The sequence below is a fragment of the Oryctolagus cuniculus genome, chromosome 14 (genome assembly GCF_051225735.1).
Source record: "Oryctolagus cuniculus isolate XC-2025 breed Fujian yellow rabbit chromosome 14, ASM5122573v1, whole genome shotgun sequence".
NCBI classification, from domain to species: Eukaryota; Metazoa; Chordata; class Mammalia; order Lagomorpha; family Leporidae; genus Oryctolagus; species Oryctolagus cuniculus.
The window spans coordinates 52,678,088-52,700,759 of NC_142880.1; the positions used below are offsets into that span (position 1 = coordinate 52,678,088).

Here is a 22,672-nt window from a genome sequence, read left to right on the forward strand (position 1 = left end):
AAAGAGCCAGGAACTTCATCTGGGACTCCCACGAAAGTGATGGGGACTCAAACACTTGAGCCATCCTTCCACTGACTCTCTCAGGTCATCGGCAGAGAACTGGTTGGGAATGGTGTAGCTGGGACTTGAACAGGCACCCACATAGGATGCTAGTGTCATAGGCAGCAGCTTTACCTGCTACACCACAATGCCAGCCGCCTAGATCTTCTGATTTCAGTTTCCTGATGATGTGAATCCTTGGATGCAATAGGCGATGGCTTAAATCAGTTGGTTCCTGCTACCTGTCAAAGAGTTGGATAATGTTTTGAGCTCTTGGTTGCAGCTAGGTTCAGTTCTAGCTGTTATGAGAACTGGGGAAGTGAACCAGTAGATGAAAGATCTTTATCTGTCTCTGTCTCACTGACTTTCAAATAAAATGAAAATAAATATTCTATTTAGAGTAGAAGATACATTTATTCTAAAAGAACTCTGGCAGATTAGAAATAGCAATTGTGTTATTAGTAATTGTAATTTGTGACATTCACCATATAATCAACACTGCTTTCTTCTAGTTTGAAGTGTCAGTTTCACCTAATAACCCTAAGCTTTAAATAATAACTTGTCTTCTGTTCATTGACCTGCATATCTATGGCTGGGAGACATAACAATGATGCAACCAATAAGTTTTTATAATGCTTTTTACAATATTTTAGATCATTTATGGGAGAATATAAACAGATAATTCTATTTCTGTGACATTCATCTTCCATTTGAATTATAAAGTGACTTCTACAGGAAAGATAGTTAATTTTTTGGCATTTTCCAAGTAATTTTATTCAGAATTTCATGTTTGCTTCCTGAATAAATAAATACTATACAAAACAATGTAAAAATGGCTACTTTTTTCTGTTTCCTGGTGCCTCAGCTGGGTTCAATCATTGGGCAACCTCACTCGGGGCTCCTGCAGGCATGTTTGGTCCAACACTTGAGGTTGAACGACTTGTTACAGCCCCTGAATCCAGTTTGGAAGAAGTCAGATGGGATGGAAGAGCCTCTTGGACTTGGAGGTAACTAGATTAGGGAAATCGATTAGTATTGGGGGGGGTGTGTGTGTGAAGGGACAGTAAGGAGATAGCTCCTGGGGCAAGAGCCTACCCTAAGCAAAAGTGTTTCTAAAATGTTCAGTTTCTTCTTTTGCCTCAAAAATGTATTCATTCAAATTAAAAAAAAAAGAATTAAAAAGACAGGATGTCCTTCTCTTGGCTCCCTCTGCTGCCCTCCTTCTGCTGCTCCTCAGCCCCCCAAGTCTCCACTACTGAACCTCAGCTGGGACTAGGCAGCAGGACAGCTCCTCTCAGACAGTCAGCAACACTGAGAGGCATCTCCTCAATGGAGATGTTGTAGCAGTCACAGTGTCACAGAGTCCTCCTGTCTTCTCTGTCACCAAGTTAATAGCCATACCTTTATGACCAAAATGTCCACCACACCCAATTCTGTGGATACAGTCTTTCCTAGCCAGCAGCTCAGCGGTAATCAGTACTCTGCTAGAGTCAGAATGGGACTCCCTTATGATCACCTTTTGGTCCATATTTACATGCATGGCAGACAATGAAGTCTTGTTCATGCATCGCACTGAGCCAATCAACCTTCCTTCTGGTATTGATGAAATTGACAGCCTGGGTTATGGTCAAGGTTTCATACAAGTCACATAGTGTGTCCAGCTTCTATTCTTCTCATTCTATATTGATGTAGAGATGGCAGATACCTTCCAGGGACAACTCTTCCTTCTTGGCAAGGATCCAGATGGGGTCCTTCATGAACTCCGTGGTCACCTCAGGCACATTGGAAGGCATTATGGCTCACACCAAAACCACCTAGGTGTTGCTGTTCAGCTTTTAGAATATATCATAGACCTGGTCCTTGAATCCATGCCCTAATGTTTCATCAGTTTTGTCCAGTACAAATGTCTTCAAGTATTTGGGAGACAATTATCTCTGGTTAAGCATATGAAACAAGTGGAGAGTGGTGCCCATGATGACATGGGGAGCTTCCATTTGCAGTTTCTGTACCACAGCATGCAAGTTGGGGTCTGCAAAACAGGCAAGACAGGAGTCACGCATATAATCTCCTAATGCCATAAACACCTTTTGTACCTGTTGAGTCAATTTCCTAGTAGTTACTAGTACTAAGGCCTGAGTGGCCTTCAGATCCAATTCAATCTGCAGTAGAATTAATATGGCCAGTGTGGCCATTTTTTCCACTTCCAGATTGGACTTGAATGATCACATCATAATCCTTGATACGAGGAAGATTGGCACACTGCTGGATGGCAGAAGGCTTCTCAAAACCACGGACATAGATGCCATGAAGGAGGGACTCAGGGTCCATCTCATCAGGGCATTGTCTTGTCTTGGAATCGGGAATCCTGACTGGCAGACATGATCCTTAGAAACTAATAGCATTTCAAATAAAATTGTGTAATGTGATTATGTGAATTAGGAAAATATAATCCTTTTGATTGTTCTTTTACAATTTAAAAATTGCACAGTATTCTCCAGTTATTGAAACAGATTTTGGGTTTTAGTCCTTATTTTTTTAATCCAGAAGACTTTCATATTTCTTCTTAATTTCTTAAATGGTGATTATTTGCTTCTGAGTGCTATTTTTAAAGTATTTTTAACTTTTTCCTGATAATTCTTTTTAATGTTTTCTTTTAATTTTTTGAAGGTAAACAAATTTCATGTAATTTATATATACAGATTAAGGAGCAGAGTGATATTTCTACCTACCCTCCTTACCACCCACACTCTACCCTTCCTCCTTCTTCCTTTCTTATTCTTTATCTTAATTTTTACAATAATCTCCTTTCAGTTTACTTCATACTCATAAGATTAACCCTACACTAAGTAAAGAGTTCAGCAAATATTAAAAGAAAAAACACTGTTCCTCTACTGTAGAGGCTAAGGATGAACAATCATTTAATCTCAAATGTGAATTTTACTCCTATGCTTTATATTTCTTTTTAACTTTTTTTTTTTTTTGACAGGAGAGTGGACAGTGAGAGAGAGAGAGACAGAGAGAAAGGTCGTCCTTTGCCGTTGGTTCACCCTCCAATGGCCACCACGGCCGGTGCACCACACTGATCCGATGGTAGGAGCCAGGTGCTTCTCTTGGTCTCCCATGGGGTGCAGGGCCCAAGGACTTGGGCCATCCTCCACTGCACTCCGTTGCCACAGCAGAGAGCTGGCCTGGAGGAGGGGCAACCGGGACAGAATCCGGCGCCCCAACTGGGGCTAGAACCTGGTGTGCCGGCACCGCAAAGCGGAAGATTAGCCTATTGAGCCACGGCGCCGGCCCATGCTTTATATTTTTTGTACTCTATTAACACAGATCATGGAAAGCAGTCTTTGGCTTTTGGGGACTGGTTTATTTCACTAAGTGACAGGGTTTCCAGTTGCATCAATTTTGTTGCAAAAAAAAAAAAGGATTAAATTCTTTTTACAACTGAGTAGTATTCCATACTATATATATATGTATATATATAACATAATAAATATCATATTATGTATATATATTTATGCTTATCACAATATAATCAACAACATCTGGGTTGGTTCCATATCTTAGCTATCTTTCTGCAGAGGCAGAAAGAGAGAGAGACAGAGAGAGATCTTCCATCTGCTGGTTCATTCTGGGAAAGGCCAGAGCTGGGCCAATCAGAAACCAGGAGCCAAGAGCTTCTTCCGTGTCTGCTACAGGAGTACAGGGTTCCAAGGACTTCATCCGTCTTCTACTGCTTTCCCAAGCCATAGCAGAGAGCTCGATCGGAAGTGGGGCAGCCGGGACTTGAACCGGCATCCATATGGGATGCTGCCACTGTAGGTGATGGATTTACTTACTACACCACAGTGAAGACCCCTCTGTTGTTTCTTTTCTGGTTTTGAAATTAAGGTGATGCTGGCTTCAGAGAAGTAGATTGGGAGGATTCCCTCCCTTTCAATTGTTTTGAATAACCTGAGAAGAATTGGAGTTAGTTCTTTAAAAGTCTGGTAGAATTGAGCAGTGAAGCCATCTGGTCCCAGGCTTTTCTTTGTTGGGAAGATCTTTATTACTGATTCAATTTCAGTTTTAGTTATTATTCTGTTTAGGTGTTCTATGTCTTCATGAGTTAAGTTTTTTAGGTTGTATGTGTACAGGTATCTGTTTCTTCTAGACTTCCTGATTTTTTTGGCATACTGTGGTTGTAGTAATTAATGATGATGATTTTAATTCTGTGCTATCTATGTTACATCTCCTTTTTCATCTCTGAGTTTATTGATTTGGATCTTATTTCTCTTTTTTGTGTTGGACCAATGGTTTATCAATTTTGTTTATTTTTTCAAATAACTCTTTTAGTGTTGATGGCTTCTTTTCATTCTAAATGGTGACATCATTAATGGCCAAATATTCACTTATTTTCAATTATTCCTAGTAAACAAAACATGCTATAAAAATCATATTTTCTAGAAGAAGAGTTATAACACATATATTTTTATAGTATTATTTTCAAAAATGCCTCTCAAGGGCTAGAGCTGTGGCATAGCAGGTAAAGCCACCACTTGTGACAGAGATATCTCATATGCATCTGGTTAGAGTCCCTACTGTTCCATATTTGATGCAGCTCCCTTTTAATGTATCTGGGAAAGCAGTGAAAATGATCCTAGTGCTTGGATCCCTGCACCCACGTGGGAATCATAGAAGAAGCTCCTGGCTCCTGGCATCAGTCTGGCCTTTGTGGCCATCTGGAGAATGAACCAACAGATGAAGATCTCTCTCTCTCTCTCTCTATTTTCTCCCCCCACTCTGTAACCCTGCATTTCAAATGAATAAAATAATATTTTAAAAACTCTCAAAATTAAGTAATTTCTTATTTGATAAAATGAGTATTTTGGAGATGACTTAATATTCAAATGGTTAAGTATTTTTAACGTTTCATGGATTATTGTTTTATTTCACTGTAGTAATGTCACTTTTATCAACAATCAAAGAGAAATTATTTTTTCAAAGTGTTTTATAAATCACTTTGGTCGCTTTATTTTGCCTGTTAATTAATGACATCTGTTTATTTACATATTTGCTTGTTTTTCAGTTCACATGCTGATCTTAAGTTTTTAAAAAGTCACTCTGAACTGTACCTCATAAAACAGGCTCAGCGGAAAATTTCTTTTTTTCTCTCCCTGAGAAATAAAATAAGGAAGAAGATTCATTTAGCTCTTCTTTAGAGTTAATAAGGATACATATTCTTTTCTGTTGTGTTTCTCCTTTACATCTCAAAATTAAACGCCTCCTCGTATGAAGAACAGAATCACTCTATGTTCATATTGGCATATACATGTGCTCAGCCCCATTGAAAAGCTCCCTTTTAGGAAACCAATGGACTGACAATGTGATCTTCCTTAGGCTTACTTCAACAATCGAAAGTTACATATGTATTTCTTCCCAATTTCATAAAGAATATTTGTCATATATAGTTTTCTGAATTTAAATAAAAGCACAATGGAATTTCTTACTATATCATTACCTTATTTGCATTATCCTAATTTATAAAGTCATTTCATAAAAATTAATACAATTATGAAATGCAGTATTCTACTTGTGTGTATAAATGAATTTGCAAAATCATAGAATTAAATAAAATATATGGGATTTGAATATACTATTACTTATAATTACAATTATCTTTATATATTCTTTCAAACATATAGAAAGAGAAAATAAGTGAAAAAAAGTAGATATTCAATGTGTGTGTATACAGGCTTATATACAAGGGATCTTAACATACTTATGCAAAAGGTATTTTATGAGCAAATTAGGTATGGATTTCAAAAACTTTTGAAAACTTCTAATTCAATTTTTCCATAAACTGCTTGAAATACCCACATACTTATTTTATGTATTAATAAATCTAAATGCAAAACTAGAAACTTAATATTTAACATTCTTTGCACTTCAATGGGTAAGCTATAACCCAAACTGATTATTTTCCTCTATATATTTATTTCCAGTGAAATGTTTCCTGTAAGAATTCAAAGATAGTAACTTAGCACCAAAAGAAGGTTTATACAGAATTTATCAGAACATGGTCAAAGGGTTAGGGGAATCACTACATGATTATATATAATGAATTAAAGTAGGTTAAAAGCCATAGAGGTATCTTTATGTTTTGTTTAATTTTAACAAATATATGAAACTGTTGTGAAAAGATTCTGCTATGATGGGTACCATCTGGTCTTATTTTGTTATATAATGATTTGCATAAAATCTATTAAGTTTGCTGTATTGCATGCTTCAGGAATTTAATAACCCAGAATTATGGGTGATATACAGTATTTGGCAATGAAGGTTAATAAATAGGATTTGTACTTCCAGCTAGAAATGCACATAGAAACTTATAAGTAATTTTAGGGAAAATGAAGCTGTTGCAAATTGTTTTCATCATTTTTGGTAATTAATTTGTTCTAATTAAGAAGGTGTGATTTGTATTCCATGTTTATTATTTTTTGGAATATTAAACAAAATGGAGTTTCATCATTAACTTGGTAGAACATAATGGGTACCATGTAATTCCTCTTCTTAGTCTCTGCTTATCTCAATAACTCGGCTTTAGAAAAGTAATGAATTGTCATGAAATTATCTATTAGATTTAAGAATGAAAGTATTTGTTCAAAGAATTGTCTATGCAAATAGGCTGTCTACAAGGTCTAACATACAACAAATTTACAATCCTTTTTGCTTGTGTTAAAAAGTTATTATTTTCTCTCTTTCAATCTGAATTGTTTGTTAGGTTTGGCTTCCTCTGTATTAAATAATATCAAAGACAGAATTTTTGCACCAAGATGAGATTTTAAAATAAAATCTATACTCCAGTTATATGCATTCCCTTTCAATACATTGCTGAAGCAAAGGTTATTACATAATGGAAAAGCATTCATTTTTTTTCACTGAGGTTCTCTGTTAGTAAATTGCATAGTTATGAAGAGACTTGAGATTTTTTTTATAATCCATCAGCATAGTAGTATAAGTACTTAAAACATGAGCTATGGCTTTATATATCTCAAACACAAATCTAGACTTTATAAGTTAGCTGAGGGAGCCTAGCTGGTCTTTAACCACATATTTCTTTTCAAAAAATTTGAAAAGCTAATAGTAATTGCTATACAGGATTAATGTGTAGATTAAATGGAATGGAAAATATGTAGCCAGAGGCTGGAACAGAGAAATAACAAAACGAATGCTAGCATTTTTCAAGATATTCATTCTGGTATCTCCTCAAAATCATGAAGCATTCTATCTTTGTAAACTATAATTTGTGGAACCAAACAAAGATGTCTTTATAATATTTCTGACAAATCATTCAATTTTATAACATTTGGATCATTCAAATATTATAAATCATGTCAAACAATGGTGTAGTGAGAGAGTATGAGCACATATGTGTAACTATACATGCAGTCTCTCTTTTGCACCTGTCAGACCATTAGTAATAAGCAAAGATGTTAGATTACTATAGTAAAATTATTTTGCTATATTTTTGTAATTCATATAAAATATATTTTATTATTTTAATATATGAAGTTAAACATTATTTTGCTTTCTTTTTAAGTGATTTTTTAAAAAATTCCTCATATTTTATGACTTTCTAGCAAAATTTGAGAAAAACTACCTAGCCAGCTAGCCAAGCAGCCAATCAACAACTCTATTTTGAGTACCTGTTATATGTCAGACACAGATGATAGGTCTTCCAGAAATAATGATAAAAGAGTCCTAGTTCTCACTTTCAAGAAGTTTCTTTTTAATTGCATGTGAACAAGTAAATAAACAAGTACAGTGCAATGAAATACGTTTTAAATAAGAAATGTGTTAAAGCTACTAAGAGTTCATAGAACAATTGACCACAATTATTGCTTTAGTAGAAATGTTTCACTCAATAAAATCTTTGAAGTATCAATAGGAAGTCACATAATGGAGCAAAAACATTTACTATTTTTGTTAATAAAATAAGCAAAAAAAGGGCAGATAATATTAGGAAGAGAATGATTTTCAAATGATGAGATGAGAAATTTTAATAGCTACATTCAGTTTTTCTACAAAAATAATATATAAGTTCAATATAAATCAATATGGTATATTTGAAGTGATCAATTAGAATTCTGAATTGTCCACATCAACTAAAGTCTTGGGAATTTCAGTCCTGGCATTGTAGCACAGCAGATTAAGCTGACACCTGCAACATAGGCATCCCATGTAAGTTCAGGTTCAAATCCTGGCTGCTCTACTTCTGATTCAGCTCCCTGATAATGTGCCTGAGAAAGCAGAAGATAGCCTAAGGATTTGGTACCTACCACTCACATGGGAGACCTAGATGAAGCTCCTGGCTCCTGGCTTTGGCCTGGCACAGCCCTGACCAATAGTGCCATTTAGGGAGTGAACCAGTAAATGGAAGCTCTCTTTGTTTATGTCTCTTTCTCTTTCTGTAACTCTATCTGCCAAATGAATAAATATATATATTTTTAAAAAATTTAAAAAAATAGAAATTTGACAAGATGGAGGAATTTGGAAAACATCATGCTGAGTGAATTAAGCCAGTCCCAAAGAGACAAATATCATATGTTCTCCCTGATCAGCGACAACTAACTGAGCACCAAAGGGGAAACTTGTTGAAGTGAAATGGACACTATGAGAAACAGTGACTTGATCAGCTCTTGTCCTGATGGTTGATGTACAATGTAGTACTTTATCCATTTTAGTATTTTTTTTTGTTCTAGTACCATTGGTTGAACTCTGTAATTAACACCAATTATTCTTAGATGTTTAAATTTTAACTGAAAAGTGATCCCTGTTAGGAATTTGGAAAACATTATGTTGAGTGAAATAAGCCAATCCCAAAGGGACAAATACCACTTGTTCTCCCTGATAGGTGTCAACTAACTGAGCACCAAAAAGGAAACCTGTTAAAGTGAAATGAACACTATGAGAAATGGTGACTTGATCAGCTCTCACCCTGACTGTTGATGAGCAACTTAATATGTTATCCCTCTTAGTATTTTTTTTGTTTGTTCTACTTAATACTTTTGGTTGAATACTGTAATCAATGCACAATTCTTCTTAAGTGCTGAAACTTAACTGAAAAGTGATCGCTGTTAAATATAAGAGTGGGAATAAGAGAGGGAAGAAATGTGCAATTCGGGACATGCTCAAGCTGACTTACCTCAAACGGTAGAGTTAGAAACATACCAGGGGATTCTAATTCAATCCCATCCCATCAAGGTGGCATGTACCAATGCCATCTCACTAGTCCCAGTGATCAATTTCTGTTCACAATTGATCAGAATGATAGGACTAAGAACCAAAGGGATCACATAAACAAGACTAGTGTCTGCAAATACTAGCTGATAGAATAAAAAAGGGAGAGACTGATCCAACATGGGAAGTGAGATACACAGCAGACCCATAGAATGGCAGATGTCCTAAAGAGCACTCTGGCCTCAGAATCAGCCCTTAAGGCATGCGGATCTGGCTGAAAAGCCCATGAGAGTATTTCAGGCATGGAAAGCCAAGACACTCTGGGGGAAAAAAAAACAAAAAAACAAAAAAACAAAAAAAACCTAAATGAAAGATCTCCATGAGGGAGATCCCAGTGGAAAGAATGGGTCATCAAAGAAGGAGGTACCTTTCTCTGAAGGGAGGAGAGAACTTCCACTTTGACCATGGCCATGTCTAAAAATGATCAGAGTCAGTGAACTCAGGGGGCTTCCATAGCCTTGGCAGCTCATGACAAGAGCCTGGGGTGATTACTGAGGCCACAAACAAGAGTGTCAATTTGTTAAGTCAACAACAGGAGTCACTGTGCACTAATTCTTCATGTAGGATCTCTGTCCTTAGTGTGCTTTACATTGAGATTTAATGCTATAACTAGTACTCAAACAGTATTTTTCACTTTATGTTTCTGTGTGGGAGCAAACTGTTGAAATCTTTACTTAATGTATGCTAAACTGATCTTCTGTATATAAAGAGAATTGAAAATGAATCTTGATGTGAATGGAAGGGGAGAGGGAGTGGGAAAGAGGAGGGTTGCGAGTGGGAGGGACGTTATGGGGGGGAAGCCATTGTAATCCATAAGCTGTACTTTGGAAATTTATATTCATTAAATAAAAGTTAAAAAAAGAAAAAAAAGAAAAAAATAAAGATAACAGCAACATCACAGTAAAAAAAAAAAAAGAAATTTGAGTTAACCTACTGTGTATACATTGTGGCTTTACTTCTTGAAACACCAAATTAAATTTATTTATATTATTCAACTGAGAGTATTTAGACCTAGGATAAGAAAGAACAATTCTAATTATTCTCTTCATTTTATATTAGTGAAATCATTTCACTAGTATTGAAATAAGTCTGGAAACAACATTTTATGACTAGAATTGATAGATAACATTAAATTCAGTCTATATTAAAATTAACATTAAATTCAGTCTATATTAAAATTATTATTTTTGTTTTTTTAAAGATTTTATTTATTTATTTTAGAGGTAGAGCTACAGACAGTGATATAGATAGAGACAGATAGAAAGGTCTGCCTTCTGTTGGTTCACTCCCCAAATGGCTGCAAAGGTCCAAACTAGGCCAATCCAAAGCCAGGAGCCAGGTGCTTCTTTCTGGTCTCCCATGCCGCTGCAGGGGCCCACGCACTTGGGCCATCCTGCACTGCCATCCTGGGCCACAGCAGAGAACTGGATTCAAAGAGGATCAGCCGGGACTAGAGCCAGCGCCCATATGGGATGCTGGTGCCACAGGCAGAGGATTAACCATGGCACTGGCCCCTATATTATAATGCAGAACCATTTAAGAAAGCTCTAAAAAGCAGGATTCAAGAAAAAAAAATCTGGTGTTTTAAAAATAATGCAGACGTAGCTGTAGAGGTGCAGACTATTTTAAAGATATGTTGTCTTTAAAATAAATTATATGGTTTTCTAGATATTATTATTTTACATATAAACCAAAATTGGAACCAAGAATAATGAAAATAGAATAAATGTGCAATCACATTGGGGTAAACTGATTTTGTTGCTGGAATCTGTGGTTCTTTTTCTCTTCCAGGTTTGTGTCTCATGTCCATGAAGATTGAGGAGCATGGGCAAGGAAGAGTGTGTAAAGCAGAAGTGGTTTATTGGAAAAAAAGACAAAGTAGAGCAGTTAAAGCCAAATGAAAGAAAAAAGCTCCTGGCACCGCTGAGAGGGCTCCTGGAAGGAGAGAGCTGTTGACGGCTGATTGTCTAGGAGTTTTTATAGGCTGCAAAAAGGGGAATATTCTCACAATTGGTTCAGAAGAGGGATGATTTACATTAATTAATTGGATGAATGCTCCAATGGAGACTCAACAAAGGCAGAAGAAAACAGATTAAACTTTCCCCTAAGATGCATAGAGTTCTTGTCATCTAGGTCAGTGACAGGAGCTTAGACAGACCTTGATTACAAGGATGAAAGCATGACACCCACGTTCACAGATGCCACCGACTTTTCTCAGTCCTCTGAGACTCTTCTCCAGATTGGGGGTGGGGGTGGTGGCACAGGTCCCCAACTACCTACCCAGAGTCTGTCTAGCTCTCCACCAATTTGCCACCAGACACGCAGAAATTTAAGTCTTAAAGCCTACTGAACGGGCCAGCACTGCAGCTCACTTAGCTAATCCTCTGCCTGCGGAGCTAGCACCCTGAGTTCTAGTCCCAGTTGGGGCTCCGGATTCTGTCCCAGTTGCTCCTCTTCCAGTCCAGTCTTTGCTGTGGCCCGGGAAGGCAGTGGAGGATGGCCCAAGTGCTTGGGCCCTGCACTGGCACAGGAGACCAGGAGGAAGCACCTGGCTCCTGGTTTCGGATCCGCGCAGCACGCCGGCCATAGCAGCCATTTGGGGGGTGAACCAACAGAAGGAAGACCTTTCTCTCTGTCTCTCTCTCTCATTTTCTAACTCTGCCTGTCAAAAAAAAAAAAAAAAAGCCTACTGAACTATAATGAGACATCTATGATTCAAATTCACAGAAAGTCCTATTGTAAGTAATCTGTCAGAGTCTTCATACCTAGGACAAACTTTTTCTCTAGTGTGAATGTACTAACCATTTTTGAAGCTGTGTCTGGAAAAATCAATAAAAATAAGATTCAGGAAGTTTTCATGGTTTAACTTGAACTCAGACCTTATAAGATTTAGCCTAGGCTAATCCTCCACCTTGCGGTGCCGGCACACCAGGTTCTAGTCCCTGTTGGGGCGCCGGATTCTGTCCCGGTTGCCCCTCTTCCAGGCCAGCTCGCTGCTGTGGCCAGGGAGTGCAGTGGAGGATGGCCCAAGTCCTTGGTCCCTGCACCCCATGAGAGACCAGGAGAAGCACCTGGCTCCTGCCATCGGATCAGCGTGGTACGCTGGTCGCAGTGTGCCAGCCGCGGCAGCCATTGGAGGGTGAACCAATGGCAAAGGAAGACTTTTCTCTCTCTCTCTCTCTCTCTCACTGTCCACTCTGCCTGTAAAAAATAAAAAATAAAATAAAAAAAAAAAAAGAAAAAAAAGAAAAAAAAGAAAAAAATACTTAGCCTTGGAAGATAGAGAATACAAGAAAATTTTGTTTGTAGAATTTTTTTTTTATTTGACAGAGTGAGACAGTGAGAGAGAGAGACAGAGAGAAAGGTCTTTCTTCTGTTGGTTCAACCTCCAAATAGCCGCCGCTCCAATCCAAAGCCAGGAGCCAGGTGCTTCTTCCTGGTCTCCGAGGCGGGTGCAGGCGCCCAAGCACTTGGGCCATCCTCCTCTGCCTTCCTGGGCCATAGCAGAGACCTAGACTGGAAGAGGAGCAACCGGGACTAGAACCCGGCACCCATATAGGATGCTGGCGCCGCAGGCAGAGGATTAACCAAGCGAGCCATAGTGCCGGCCCTGTAGAATTGTTTTTTAAAGAGCAGAAATTTTGTAGACCTCTGCAGCTATGTGGTGGGCTTAGGATATCTTCATAGCTAAAAATGTTATTCAAAATATGAAGATCCTTTAAACGGGTGAGTGGATATTATGATTTCATTGGGACAAGGATTTAAGTACTTGTTTATACTTACCACAGTTAAAGTGGTGATATAAATGGTAATAAAACATACACAATATAAGGTATGTGTGTGTTCAGGTGTGCTCAAAAATGTGTCATGCACAAGTTATCCAGAGGTTAATTTATGTTAAGAGGATTGAGAAGAGAAACATAACATCAGTGTAGGATCACAGTGATGCTGACTCTCTGGTATGGTATTGAATAAGGGAGATTTAAAGAGAAGCTTTTTGACTTGTTATCATTTCTGTGTTCACAGAGGAAAGCAGTCAGATGAGAATTCTAACGTTTGAGGATTAAGGTGTGGATAAAGCAAGAAAAGTTACTGAAAAGTCTATTGCCATAATTCATCGTCATTCTTCAAAATACAAAGGGCAGAAAATACATGTTTGTTTAAGAAAAAATAATTTCTTGGCTTAAGTTACTGAAATATCCCAATATACCTACAGTTGGCTATTCAAATACTCTAATTAAAACCTGCCCTAACTTCCAGATTTTGTCTGCAGATTCTGTCGTGCTTCCCAAATTCAGACAGGGTCTTCCTCAGTGTGTGAGTTGACATCTAGTGGGACTAAGCTTACATTCCATTATTTTGGCAAGATCAACAGAAACAGATAACTTACAAGTTCCAACAACAAGCTTAGACTTAGAGTCATTGACCTAAGTTTGAACAGTCATCTCTATTGTCACAGACTTGACAAAACTGGCTGCAGTCATAAACAAACAGCCAGCATAAAATAAATTCACACAAAAAAGTTGCATATGTTGATCAAGCAATGTCTGATTCAGTTTTGCCATTTTTTAAAAAACAGAACCCTTAAATGTCTCCAAAGCAAGGAAGAGAGAGGAAATACATGGGAATTACCCTGATCTGGCTTGACAGAGTCAATCTGTGGGCCCATGTCAATGGAACTGGACAAATACATCTTCATTTATGCCAAGAAAGAGGAAACTAAACAGCATACGTTTCTCCCATCTCCCAATCATTTTTGACAAAGATTTAGCCTTTACATCCATCCTGAAGTTGGGGAAAGGTAGCATGGCCCACCCTTTCCACACTGCAGTGAGAATGGGAGTAATTTCTCAAAAGAATACAGAGTATCTTTTATATCAAAATGAGAGAATGGTTAGAGATAGTGGATAGTCTCTAAAACAAAACTGCCCAAACAGTTGTTCTTTATAATGCAGAAGTAGAGAAATAAGCATTTTCTCATTTTTATCAAATATTAATGCCAGTTTTTGCCCCTGAAATATTAATTTCTTTCTTCATCATCTTCTACAACAAAACATAATTAAGTTGATACTAAATTATCAATAAAATATTATTATGTAAAGTGCATCAGTGCTTTGTTTAATGATATATTTTTCTAGCTATAATAAAGGTAGAAATTTTATTAGTGTGCCGTGTGTTTTTGAAAGACCAACCTGATGTGCATATTGGGTAAATTACTAGTAAGTACCATTGGTTTCTCTTGTTAAGTAGGATATAAGAGGAATCCAAGTTACTGAAACATACTCAATTTTTGGAGATAAATTTAGATACTTTTCTGGAATAATGTATTCATTTAATCTCTGAATCAGAAAAGTAAAGTGCCATCAGAGTCATATAATTCAGCAGGAATATAAAGTGTGAATGCCTTGTCTATGACTCCTTGTAGCATGTCTTGAATATTTGGTAATTGCAATCTGTTTTATAGAAAGATTTAAGCCATATACTAAAATATTAATAACTACCACATTTATTTCAAGAAACTATTATCAGATTTTAATGAAAATTGAGTTTCACCCAAAAGTTTCAGTGAGATGAATAGAATGTTCAGTTGTCACCTAATGAATGTATTGTACTGACAAGAATCAGAGGTTCTGAAAAATCTCCTATGCAAAGTTGTCATTGTTTCATTCCTCTCAGGTATTATCTTGCCATTCTATTCGTCAAGTACTAAGTTGAATTGATCTGCTGTCTCTACCTCAGAAAATTTCATCTTAATGTATTATGTAAATTAATTGCTAATCCATCACAGTCTCATTAGTTCTTTAAAATACTACACAAGGAGCTTACATTGAAAACATGTGCAGCCACCTTCAGTGTGGATGTGTCTGATGCTATCACTGCCCCCTGCCTTTGAAATGGGCTATCTGAAATCCTGGAAGGATGACGATTGTGCAGGGACGACTAGGAAGGACTCTCACCACCTTTGCTGTGAGGACGTGTCTGACTGTTGCTGGGCTGCTTTGGTTACCAGAGAACATTAATATTTATAGATATTTATTTTAGCAGAAGTGCAGAGATTAGTAGTGCAAATATTTTAGGAAGTTACTGCGACCTGGACTGTAAAAAGATTATGGAAAAACAATAATGTCACCGTGTTTCCGTTTCTGACAAGACATTACCTGCATACAGAGTGTCCCTAGAGAAAAAGGGAAAGCCAGCAAAAGCCAAGCTAATTTATGTTCCATTTACTTGTTCTCTGTGCAGTCAATTACTGCAGCCTCGGTTAAATAAATACAAAAAAACTGAGTGTTGAGCGTCTCTTCCCACCGATCCATATTCTATTTAAGCTTTTTCAAGGGATATCCTTTGAGTTTCCCTTTCTTTTCTGGCTTACTGCTGTAAGGTAGTAAACTTATTATCTCTTTTCTCTTTGTATGAATAACTCGTAATGACCTCCCCAGAATTTACCAAGCCTCTAAGTCAACCATTCAAAGAAAACTCAGGCAATAGAGAAGTATGTTACATAAGACCAAGGGCATGAAATAATCCAAATCCAGATGTAGGGAATTCTATAGGATAAGTGATCACATTTAAATAATGAATGAGTAATTAAAAGACATGAACAAAATAAGTTGAGAAAGAGGCTGTAATTAAGTGGTGTGCATTATTTGGGTTTTTATTGAAAAGTAACAACAATAACAAACTGCAAAAATATATTTTTGATACTTCAAATGAAAATGGATTTTGGCTACATGATAATAATTTATCTTAAACTTTTAGGATTAACATAAAATATTTGTCTCTTTGTGACATATAATACTGTCTTTATAGGAAAAAAGTATTATTCCCACTGGGCTGAAGATAAAGTTAAGAGCAGTGGCTATTAAGTGAGTTTCTTGACTTCATATATGATGATGATGTCATTCTAAGGTAGCAGAAGCCAGAGTCACAATAGCTAAAGGAGAAGGCTATAAAAGTATACTTACGGGGCCAGTGCTGTGGCAAAGAGGGTTAAAGCCCTGGCCTCTAGTGCAGGCATCCCATATGGGTGCAGATTCGAGTCCTGGCTGCTCCACTTCTGATCCAGCTTTCTGCTATGGCCTGGGGAAGCAGTAGAAGATGGCCCAAGTCCTTGGCCCCTGCACCTGCTTGGAAGACCCAGAAGCAGCTTCTGGCTCCTGGCTTTGGATCAGCTCAGCTCTGGCTGTTGTGGTCATTTGGGGAGTGAACCAGTGGAGGAAGACCTCTCTCTCTGGCTCTACCTCTCTTTGTAACTCTGTCTTTCAAAAATAAAATGAATCTTTAAAAAAAAAGAGTATACCTACTTAATATTTTTGGGAGCATCATCACTGTGTTAATCAGAAGAGCATGACTGGTTTAGTTACCATTAGTAGTTCTGGATACTTTTCATGCATAAATACAGAATAAGTGAAGATTTGTATACAGGTATATTTTATATACATATAGACATATACACTATTGAGAAGTTTTATTTTAACCTTGGATATTTCTCAAACATCACAATAGAACCAAAACATTTTGAAGTGTAAGAAATTTTAGTACACAGTCTCTAAGTGAGAAATCTGAACTTTGGACTTTTGTTCCTGCTTAGAAAAAACTAATTTTATATGACTTGGGAGAAGTATAGCCCACATTAGAAAAAAAAAGCAAGGAAGGAAGGAAGGAAGGAGGCAAAGAAGGAGTGAAGGAAGGAAAGAAAGAAAAAAGAAAGAAAACAGCAGAAAATTAAATTTTCATATGTTTTAGGAATTCTCTATTTTTAATAACAAGTGTACATATTTTGAGATATATTTTAATATAACCCTTGATATAATTCCTTTATAGTTCCTTAATGTTTGGATATAAAATATAATGCTATGATATTTTAACATGAAATTTAATAAATATTTTATATGTAGGTAGTTTTATAACCTTACAAAAGCTTTAAATAAATGTTTAGACATTGTGGGCAAGATTGTACCAAATGCTATGATAAATGTTACTAAACAGCTTCTATTATAAACTTCTGTTTTCAGAATCTGACATGCTTCTGAAAATGTCTCGGTTTGTATTAAAGTTTTGCATGTTTTGCCTCTTTCCCAAGGTGATTTTTTCTCACATGTGGGAGGAAAATCTGTTCCCTTTTTTTAACAAGTGAGAATATGGAAAAATATATTTTCATTGTATAAATAATTTGCTACCAATTTGTGTTTAAAGTAATTTAAATGACATGCTTAACTTTTATAAATATTTTTGTGCTTTTCATTTTGACTTATGAAAATTATACATAATCATTGTAGGACTATTTAGAAATACAGTCACAGTTAAGGAAGCACAATAACCCACGCACAGAGATCAACAGGGTTCATATTTGTTCTATTCTTTGTAATCTTTAAAAAAAAACTACTATTTTTCAAAAGCTGAAGTATTTAAATCTATATGTATATATATAGTAGAAAGAATGTTATAAAATATTCTAAAGAGTAATTCTGATGGTCTCATAACAATTAATGCATGATCTGTAATCAAGTAGTCAATCATCATTAGTAGTACAAGTACTTTGTCTTCAACTTCCTATAACAAATAATATAGTATATAATATGTAATTTTGTGCACATATATTTGTGCTTCTCTGAATTTTGCTTTGTAGAAACTTCCTTGAATTGAAAGCAGATTGCTACAAACTCACATAGTTTCCTCGTTATGGGGCATAAAATTGGATTATTTTTCCTCCATTATAATTAGTATGGTCATGTGGCTAATTTCTCCCAAAGGTTAGTAGAATTTATGAAACTATTCCTAGATTCTTCCTATAAAGCCTTCCAGGTATGATACCCCATTTTCTTCTTCCATCTCAAATGACTGGCATGATGGCTAGAAGGGTGACTTTGGAAACATTTACTGAATTCATTGACTGCTATTTTGTTTTCTGTTTTGTTTTGGTTTGATTTTTTTTTTTTTTTTTTTTTTTTTTTGGTTTGGACTACACAGCAGAAAGTTTTCTGGATGGCTTGCAAACTTGCCCAAGTCTCTCACACGAGAAACAAACTTCCTATTGTTTAATTAACTATGTTTTGGATTACCTTTTGCAATCACTTTATTGAGGTGTGATTAACATATAAAATTTGTGCATATGTGATGTACTTATCTTAAAGAGTTTAGGGGTAAGGACAGGGCTGCAGAACCATCACAACCTTTAAAAGGCATGGCCATATATATGTCTCCCAAATGTGCTTCAAACCCCCATCATCTCTATTATTGTCATAGGCTTTTTATTTTTGCTTATTTTGGTAAGAACACTTAATATGCTATTTGTACTCATAGCCAATGTTACATATCCAATGTAATGCATTGTTAGTTATGGGCACTATGGTATATTGTAGATCTCCAGAAGTGTTTTATGTTGAACAATTGGAACTTTTCACCTTTTACCAATCACATCTACATTTCTCCTATCCCCAGCCCTTAACAAACAGCATACTATTCTCTGCTGCTGCTATGAGTTTGGCACTTGTAGGTTTCACACATGAGGAGACTTCAAAAGGTTCTGTATAAAATCGAATTAAAAGATAAAAACATGTTACTCAACTTAATTAGAGGATAGCAGAGGTTGTTACAAAGAACACCTATTGTACTTGACCAGTGGTTTAAAAGTTGTTGTATTATTAAAGTCTTTAAAATGCATGTTTCAAAGAACTGATGGAAAAGCTAAATGGAAAACTAGAGATAAGCAAAAAATAAATAAATAAATAAATAAATAAATGTAGAAGGATTTCTTTGGTTTTTCTTCTTTTTTTTGTTTTATCTACAAAATGTTTCATGTTCATAAAAAATAACAACAAAATTATACCTATTTCTCAATGTAAGCCTTATCCAATTCAAGGCATGTTTGTAAGAGATGGTACCAGATATATAGTGTATCACTAACTAACTAATGTCCTAGGAATTTAACCATGTAAATTCACTCTTTTTATGCTATTAACTGAAGAAGAATGGATTACTTTTAAATATTATTTAAGATTAGGGAACAAAAAGAAGTGTGAGACCAACATTTGTTTATATGCTTATGATGAACTTTCTGAAAGAGAAATAAAGAAGGAATCCCATTGACAATGGCCTCAAATCAATCAATTACTTAGGAAATAACTTAACTAAAGAAGTGAGAGATGTCTACAATAAAAATTAGAAAATTTCCTTAATGAAAGAAGTCATCAAGGACACAAAGGTATTTCTTTCTCATGGATTTGAAAACATTAATACTGTTAAAGTGTCTATACGACTTAAAACAGTCCACAAAGCCAATGTAGTCAATGTCAGAATACCAATGGCATTCTTTACAGAATTAGTAAAACAATAGTAAAATTCATACAGATTCACTAAAGACCCAGAATAGTCATTTTAATCCTGGAAAGGCAGGGAGTAATGCTGGAGATATAATACCAGACTTCAAGCATGCTACAAATATATAATAATTAAAACAGTATGGTGACACACAAATCAATGGAACAGAACAGAGAAAGCAGAAATTAATCTGCATACATAAAGCCACACCATACATTGGAAAAAGGATAATCACTTCACTAAATGGTCGTGGCAAAACTGGGTGGATATATGGAGCAGAGTGGAATTAGATTCCTACCTCTTATGCAAAAGTGAACCCAAATGGATCAAAGTTAAATTTAAGATCTGAAAATATGAATCTGCTGACAGAAATGCAAGGGAAGCAGTTCAAAACATTGATATAGGTGAAACTCTTTGATAAGACCTCTGAAGGACAGGCAACAAAAATAAAACTAGACAAACAGGATTACATTAAACTCAGAAGCTTCTGCACTTCAAAGGAAATAACCAATAAAGCCAACAGACATCTAATAAATGGGAAAAATATTTGCAAGCTACTTATCCAGCAATGGATTAATATTTAGATTAAATCAACAACTAAAAAGAACCTTAGCAACAAAAACACAATCAATCCAGTTAAACAATGGGTAAAAGACCTCACCAGATAGCTCTCAAAAGAAGAAATACAAATAGCTATCAAATATTTGAAAAAATCTTCAGCATCATTAGCCATCAGAGAAATGCTAATCAAAAGCACAATGAGATATTGCCTCACCCCTGTCAGAATGACTGTTATCCAAAAGATATTAAGAAATACTGGTGAGAATGTGGACAAAGGGGAATTCTTATACATTGTTGGTGGGAATGTGAATTAGTGCAGCCACTGTGGAAAACCATATGGAAGTTTCATAAGAAACTAGAAACAGACCTGTCATATGACCCAGCACTCTCAATACTGATTATACACCCAAAAGACATGAACACATTGTATCAAAGAGATACCAGCACCACCATGTTTATAGCAGCACTGCTCTTATATCAAAACATGAAATCAACCAAGGTGTCCATCATAAGGTGAATGGATAAAGAATGGTGTATTATTTAGCTAAAAAAGGATGAAATTCTATCATCAGCTTCAAAATATTTTAACTGAAGATAATCACGTTGAGTGAAATAAGCCAGACACAAAAAAGACAAATACTACATGTTCTCATTACATGTTGGAGATAAAATTAAAAAAAAAGGAAATGAAAAAATCAAAAACAAACAAAAGAAAAGAGAAATGCCTGTATGTATTAGCTTTCTTGCAAATAAAATGTTTTGTCAAACATTATTTTAAATATATCGAATAAATTGTTTAAGAATGATACACAACTATAGATTTAATGAGCTGTTAGAACATTTTACTGCTTATGAGTATAGACATCTTTTTATTTGGTTATTGTTTATAGCCCTTGCCTATATTCCTGCTGAGCTATGGTCTTTTTATTTTCACTTGTTGAACTCTATTTAGTGGAGCATTAAGCCTTGACTATCATATACATTAAAAATGCATTATCTCAAAAGTTTAAAAAAAAACTATTAGAAAGTTTTAAAAAATGAGAAGGAACAAAATCAGGACTCTAAGTTGGACACCTAATGACTTAACAATGAAACTCACAAAATTGTCCATTTTTGGACCAGAAGGATGAGCAGGATCAGGACCACTGTTGTGCTGAGGAAGAGCTCTTTGATGAAGCTTACCTCAGCATTCTGCTATGGCTTTAGGTAGCTTTCTTAAAATGCTCTGATAATAAGCAGTTTTATCATACTTCGTCCCTCGAGAAAATCAACAAACGTGCCTAGAGCATCCCCAAAACTCCTGCAATGCCTTTAGTCTTGACTAGTGTGCCTTTGATGTGACTGTACCATTTTTGTCTCTTTTTAACCATTGCTTTGATTGTGTTTTGTCTTCTGGAATACACTGATAAAGTCATGTTTCATCTTCTGCTAGTTTTTCAAAGAAATGCTTCAGGATCTCCATGATACCTGTTTAAAATGTCCATCAAAATTCAATTCTCATTTGCATCTGATCTTGGTGCAAAGTTTTGGGATCAATGAAGCAGAAACTTTGTTTAATTTTAATTTTTGTTCAGACTGGTTTTACTGAACCAGCTGAGATTGCCGATAGTGTTGGCTATTGTTTCTAAATTGAGTTTTCAGTCCTCTTCAATTACAGCATGGAGTAGAGAAATTTTTTTCCTTGCAAATTGGTATGGATAGCCTGCGGCTGCTAGGCTTCATCTTCAAAATAGTCTCATCCATTCTTAAAATGAGATATTTGTTTGTAAGTTGCTGATTCCTTTGGGGACATACTCCCATTCAACTTTTTGGAAAGTCCCAGTAATTTCACCCTTCCTCTATTCCAGCTTCCTCTATTCCAGTTATTTAAGTAACTTTCTCGCAAAATATATATTTAATTTCTTTGCTTGGGGCCGGCACCGTGACACAGTAGGTTAATCCTCTGCCTGCAGTGCCGGCATCCCATATGGGTGCTGGTTCTAATCCTGGCTGCTCCTCTTCCAATCCAGCTCTCTGCTGTGGCCTGGGAAAGCAGTAGAAGATGGCCCAAGTGCTTGGGTCCCTGTACCCATTTGGGAGACCGGGAAGAAGTACCTGGCTCCTGGATTTGGATTGGCACAACTCTGGCCTTTGCAGCCATTTGGGAGAGTGAACCAGCGAAAAGAAGACCTTTCTCTCTGTCTTTCCCTCTCACTTTCTGTAACTCTACCTCTCAAATAAATAAATAAATAAAATCTTAATAAAAAAGTTCTTTGCTCATTTAAAAATAGACTTTTATTCTTTGTTATTCAGTTGTATGAGACACTTATATATTCTGCATACTAACCCCTTATCAGATACATAGTTTACAACTATTTGCCCTCATCATTTTGTTAATTGTTTCCTTGGCAGTAAAGAAAGATTTTAGTTTGATGAAATCTGTTTAATTTTGTCTGTGCTTTCAATGAAATATCCGAAAATAATGACTGAA

At 36.0% G+C, this 22,672-nt stretch overlaps 1 pseudogene; it reads right to left on the reverse strand.

Annotated features, from left to right (window-relative positions):
* Positions 1 to 1,301: 1,301 nt before the first annotated feature.
* Positions 1,302 to 2,367, reverse strand: LOC100347322 (eukaryotic initiation factor 4A-I pseudogene; annotated as a pseudogene).
* Positions 2,368 to 22,672: the final 20,305 nt, after the last annotated feature.